The following is a 6,070-nucleotide window of genomic DNA, read 5'->3' as shown; positions in this document are numbered from 1 at the left end:
GAGGGAGGGAGGAGGTGGCCGGCCCAAGGGGGGGGGGGCGCCATAGGGGGAGGAAACCTACTCCAAGTAGGTTTCCCCTCTTTTTCGTAATCCAAGTTGGAGGGGGAAGGAAGGAGTAGTACTAGTAGGAAGGAGGAAGGGGAAGGAGAGAAGGAAAGGGGGGCCGGCCCCCCACCCAATTCGGATTGGGCTTGGGGGGGGGGGCGCCCCCTCTCTTGCTCCTTCTCCCTCCCTTCCACTAGGGCCCAATAAGGCCCATATACTTACCGGGGGGTTCCGGTAACCTCCCGGAGCTCCGGTATGTTCCCAAACTCTTCCGGAACCTTTCCGGTGTCCAAATATATCCGTCCAATATATCAATCTTTATGTCTCGACCATTTCGAGACTCCTCGTCATGTCCGTGATCACATCCGGGACTCCGAACAACCTTCGGTACATCAAAATACATAAACTCATAATATAACTGTCATCGAAACCTTAAGCGTGCGGACCCTATGGTTCAAGAACAATGTAGACATGACCGAGACATGTCTCCGGTCAATAACCAATAGCGGGACCTGGATGCCCATATTGGTTCCTACATATTCTACGAAGATCTTTATCGGTCAAACCGCATAACAACATACTTTGTTCCCTTTGTCATCGGTATGTTACTTGCCCGAGATTTGATCGTCGGTATCCAATACCTAGTTCAATCTCGTTACCGGCAAGTCTCTTTACTCGTTCTGTAATACGTCATCTCATAACTAACTCATTAGTTATATGCTTGCAAGGCTTAGGTGATGAGTATTACCGAGAGGGCCCAGAGATACCTCTCCGACAATCGGAGTGACAAATCCTAATCTCGAATTATGCCAACTCAGCATGTACCTTCGGAAATACCTGTAGAGCACCTTTATAATCACCCAGTTACGTTGTGACGTTTGGTAGCACACAAAGTGTTCTTCTGGTAAACGGGAGTTGCACAATCTCATAGTTGCAGGAACTTTGTATAAGTCATGAAGAAAGCAATAGCAGTATACTAAACGATCAAGTGCTAGGCTAATAGAATGGGTCATGTCAATCACATCATTCTTCTAATGATGTGATCCCACTAATCAAATGACAACACATGTCTATGGTCAGGAAACATGACCATCTTTGATTAATGAGCTAGTCAAGTAGAGGCATACTAGTGACCATAGTTTTGTCTATGTATTCACACATGTATTATGTTTCCGGTTAATACAATTCTAGCATGAATAATAAACATTTACCATGATATGAGAAAATAAATAATAACTTTATTATTTCTTCTAGGGCATATTTCCTTCAGTCTCCCACTTGCACTAGAGTCAATAATCTAGATTACATAGTAATGATTCTAACACCCATGGAGTCTTGGTGTTGATCATGTTTTGCTCGTGAGAGAGGCTTAGTCAACGGGTCTGGAACATTCAGATCCGTATGTATCTTGCAAATCTCTATGTCTCCCACTTGGACTTGGTCCCGAATGGAATTGAAGCGTCTCTTGATGTGCTTGGTCCTCTTGTGAAATCTGGATTCCTTTGCCAAGGCAATTGCACCAGTATTGTCACAGAAGATCTTCATTGGTCCCGATGCACTAGGTATGACACCTATATCGGAAATGAACTCCTTCATCCAGACTCCTTCATTTGCTGCTTCAGAAGCAGCTATGTACTCCGCTTCACATGTAGATCCCACCACGACGCTTTGTTTAGAACTGCACCAACTTACAGCTCCACCGTTTAATATAAACACGTATCCGGTTTGCGATTTAGAATCGTCCGGATCAGTGTCAAAGCTTGCATCGACGTAACCATTTACGACTAGCTCTTTGTCACCTCCATATACGAGAAACATATCCTTAGTCCTTTTCAGGTATTTCAGGATGTTCTTGACCGCTGTCCAGTGATCCACTCCTGGATTACTTTGGTACCTTCCTGCTAAGCTTATTGCTAAGCATACGTCAGGTCTGGTACATAGCATTGCATACATGATAGTGCCTATGGCTGAAGCATAGGGAACATTTTTCATTTTCTCTCTATCTTCTGCTGTGGTCGGGCATTGAGTTTGACTCAACTTCACACCTTGTAGCACAGGCAAGAATCCTTTCTTTGCCTGATCCATATTGAACTTTTTCAATATTTTGTCAAGGTATGTGCTTTGTGAAAGTCCTATTAAGCGTCTTGATCTATCTCTATAGATCTTGATGCCTAATATGTAAGCAGCTTCACCGAGGTCTTTCATCGAAAAACTTTTATTCAAGTATCCCTTTATGCTATCCAGAAATTCTATATCATTTCCAATTAATAATATGTCATCAACATATAAAACTAGAAATGCTACAGAGCTCCCACTCACTTTCTTGTAAATACAGGCTTCTCCAAAAGTCTGTATAAAACCATATGCCTTGATCACACTATCAAAACGTTTATTCCAACTCCGAGATGCTTGCACCAGTCCATAAATGGAACACTGGAGCTTGCACACTTTGTCAGCACCTTTTGGATCAACAAAACCTTCTGGCTGCATCATATACAACTCTTCTTCTAGAAATCCATTCAAGAATGCAGTCTTGACATCCATTTGCCAAATTTCATAATCATGAAATGCAGAAATGGCCAACATGATTCGGACAGACTTAAGCATCGCTACGGGTGAGAAAGTCTCATCGTAGTCAACCCCTTGAACTTGTCGAAAACCTTTCGCAACAAGTCGAGCTTTATAGACAATAATATTACCATCAGCGTCAGTCTTCTTCTTAAAGATCCATTTATTCTCAATGGCTTGCCTATCATTGGGCAAGTCAACCAAAGTCCATACTTTGTTTTCATACATGGATCCCATCTCAGATTTCATGGCCTCTAGCCATTTTGCGGAATCTGGGCTCATCATCGCTTCTCATAGTTCGTAGGTTCATCATGGTCCAGTAACATGACTTCCAGAATAGGATTACCGTACCACTCTGGTGCGGATCTTACTCTGGTAGACCTACGAGGTTCAGCAGAAACTTGATCTGAAGTTTCATGATCAATATCATTAGCTTCCTCACTAGTTGGTGTAGTTGTCACGGGAACCGGTTCTCATGATGAACTACCTTCCAACAAGGGAGTAGATACAATTATCTCATCAAGTTCTACTTTCCTCCCACTCACTTCTTTCGAGAGAAATTCCTTCTTTAGAAAGGATCCATTCTTGGCAACGAATGTTTTGCCTTCGGATCTCTGATAGAAGGTGTACCCAACAGTCTCTTTTGGGTATCCTATGAAGACACATTTCTCCGATTTGGGTTCGAGCTTATCTGGTTGAAGTTTCTTCACATAAGCATCGCAGCGCCAAACTTTAAGAAACGACAACTTTGGTTTCTTGCCAAACCACAGTTCATAAGGCGTCGTCTCAACGGATTTTGATGGTGCCCTATTTAACGTGAATGCGGCCGTCTCTAAAGCATAACCCCAAAACAATAGCGGTAAATCGGTAAGAGACATCATAGATCGTACCATATCAAGTTCAGTACGATTACGACGTTCGGACACACCATTTCGTTGTGGTGTTCCAGGTGGCGTGAGTTGTGAAACTATTCCGCATTGTTTCAAATGTAATCCAAACTCGTAACTCAAATATTCTCCTCCACGATCAGATCGTAGAAACTTTATTTTCTTGTTACGATGATTTTCTACTTCACTCTGAAATTCTTTGAACTTTTCAAATGTTTCAGACTTGTGCTTCATTAAGTAGATATACCCATATCTGCTCAAATCATCTGTGAAGGTGAGAAAATAACGATATCCGCCACGAGCCTCAACATTCATCGGGCCACATACATCTGTATGTATGATTTCCAACAAATCTGTTGCTCTCTCCATAGTTCCGGAGAACGGTGTTTTAGTCATTTTGCCCATGAGGCACGGTTCGCAATTACCAAGTGATTCATAATCAAGTGATTCCAGAAGTCCATCAGTGTGGAGTTTCTTCATGCGTTTTACACCGATATGACCTAAACGGCAGTGCCACAAATAAGTTGCACTATCATTATCAACTCTGCATCTTTTGGCTTCAACATTATGAATATGTGTATCACTACTGTCGAGATTCAATAAAAATAGACCACTCTTCAAGGGTGCATGACCATAAAAGATATTACTCATATAAATAGAACAACCATTATTCTCTGATTTAACTGAATAACCGTCTCGCATCAAACAAGATCCATATATAATTTTCATGCTCAACGCAGGCATCAAATAACAATATTCAGGTCTAAAACTAATCCCGGTGGTAGATTTAGAGGTAGCGTGCCGACCGCGATCACATCGACTTTGGAACCGTTTCCCACGCGCATCGACACCTCGTCCTTGGCCAGTGCTCGCTTATTCCGTAGTCCCTGTTTCGAGTTGCAAATATTAGCAACAGAACCAGTATCAAATACCCAGGTGCTACTACGAGCTCTAGTTAGGTACACATCAATAACATGTATATCACATATACCTTTGTTCACTTAGCCATCCTTCTTATCCGCCAAATACTTGGGGCAGTTCCGCTTCCAGTGACCAGTCTGCTTGCAGTAGAAGCACTCAGTTTCAGGCTTAGGTCCAGACTTGGGTTTCTTCTCTTGAGCAGCAACTTGCTTGCCGTTCTTTTTGAAGTTCCCCTTCTTCTTCCCTTTGCCCTTCTTCTTGAAACAAGTGGTCTTGTTGACCATCAACACTTGATGCTCCTTCTTGATTTCTACCTCCGCGGCTTTCAGCATCGCGAAGAGCTCGGGAATAGTCTTGTTCATCCCTTGCATATTATAGTTCATCACAAAGCTCTTGTAGCTTGGTGGCAGTGATTGAAGAATTCTGTCAATGACACTATCATCAGGAACATTAACTCCCAGTTGAATCAAGTGATTGTTATACCCAGACATTCTGAGTATATGTTCACTGACAGAACTATTCTCCTCCATCTTGCAGCTATAGAACTTATTGGAGACTTCATATCTCTCAATCCGGGCATTTGCTTGAAATATTAACTTCAACTCCTGGAACATCTCATATGCTCCATGACGTTCAAAACGTCGTTGAAGACCCGGTTCTAAGCCGTAAAGCATGGCACACTGAACTATAGAGTAGTCATCAGCTTTGCTCTGCCAGACGTTCTTAACGTCGTCAGTTGCATCAGCAGCAGGCCTGGCACCCACGGTGCTTCCAGGACGTAACTCTTCTGTGCAGCAATGAGGATAATCCTCAGGTTACGGACCCAGTCCGTGTAATTGCTACCATCATCTTTCAACTTTGCTTTCTCAAGGAATGCATTAAAATTCAACGGAACAACAGCACGAGCCATCTATCTACAAACAAACATAGACAAGCAAGATACTATCAGGTACTAAGTTCATGATAAATTTAAGTTCAATTAATCATATTACTTAAGAACTCCCACTTAGACAGACATCTCTCTAGTCATCTAAGTGATCACGTGATCCAAATCAACTAAACCATAACCGATCATCACGTGAGATGGAGTAGTTTTCAATGGTGAACATCATTATGTTGATCATATCTACTATATGATTCACACTCGACCTTTCGGTCTCCGTGTTCCGAGGCCATATCTGCATATGCTAGGCTCGTCAAGTTTAACCTGAATATTCTGCATGTGCAAAACTGGCTTGCACCCGTTGTAGATGGACGTAGAGCTTATCACACCCGATCATCACGTGGTGTCTCGGCACGACGAACTTTGGCAACGGTGCATACTCAGGGAGAACACTTCTTGATAATTTTTTAGTGAGAGATCATCTTAAAATGCTACCGTCAATCAAAGCAAGATAAGATGCATAAAGGATAAACATCACATGCAATCAATATAAGTGATATGATATGGCCATCATCATCTTGTGCTTGTGATCTCCATCTCCGAACCACCGTCGTGATCACCATCGTCACCGGCGCGACACCTTGATCTCCATCGTAGCATCGTTGTTGTTTACGCCATCTATTGCTTCTACGACTATCGCTACCGCTTAGTGATAAAGTAAAGCAATTACAGGGCGTTTGCATTTCATACAATAAAGCGACAACCA

This window comes from Triticum dicoccoides, chromosome 3B (assembly GCF_002162155.2).
Source record: "Triticum dicoccoides isolate Atlit2015 ecotype Zavitan chromosome 3B, WEW_v2.0, whole genome shotgun sequence".
Classification (NCBI taxonomy): Eukaryota; Viridiplantae; Streptophyta; class Magnoliopsida; order Poales; family Poaceae; genus Triticum; species Triticum dicoccoides.
Note: the sequence above shows the minus strand (reverse complement) of the source record.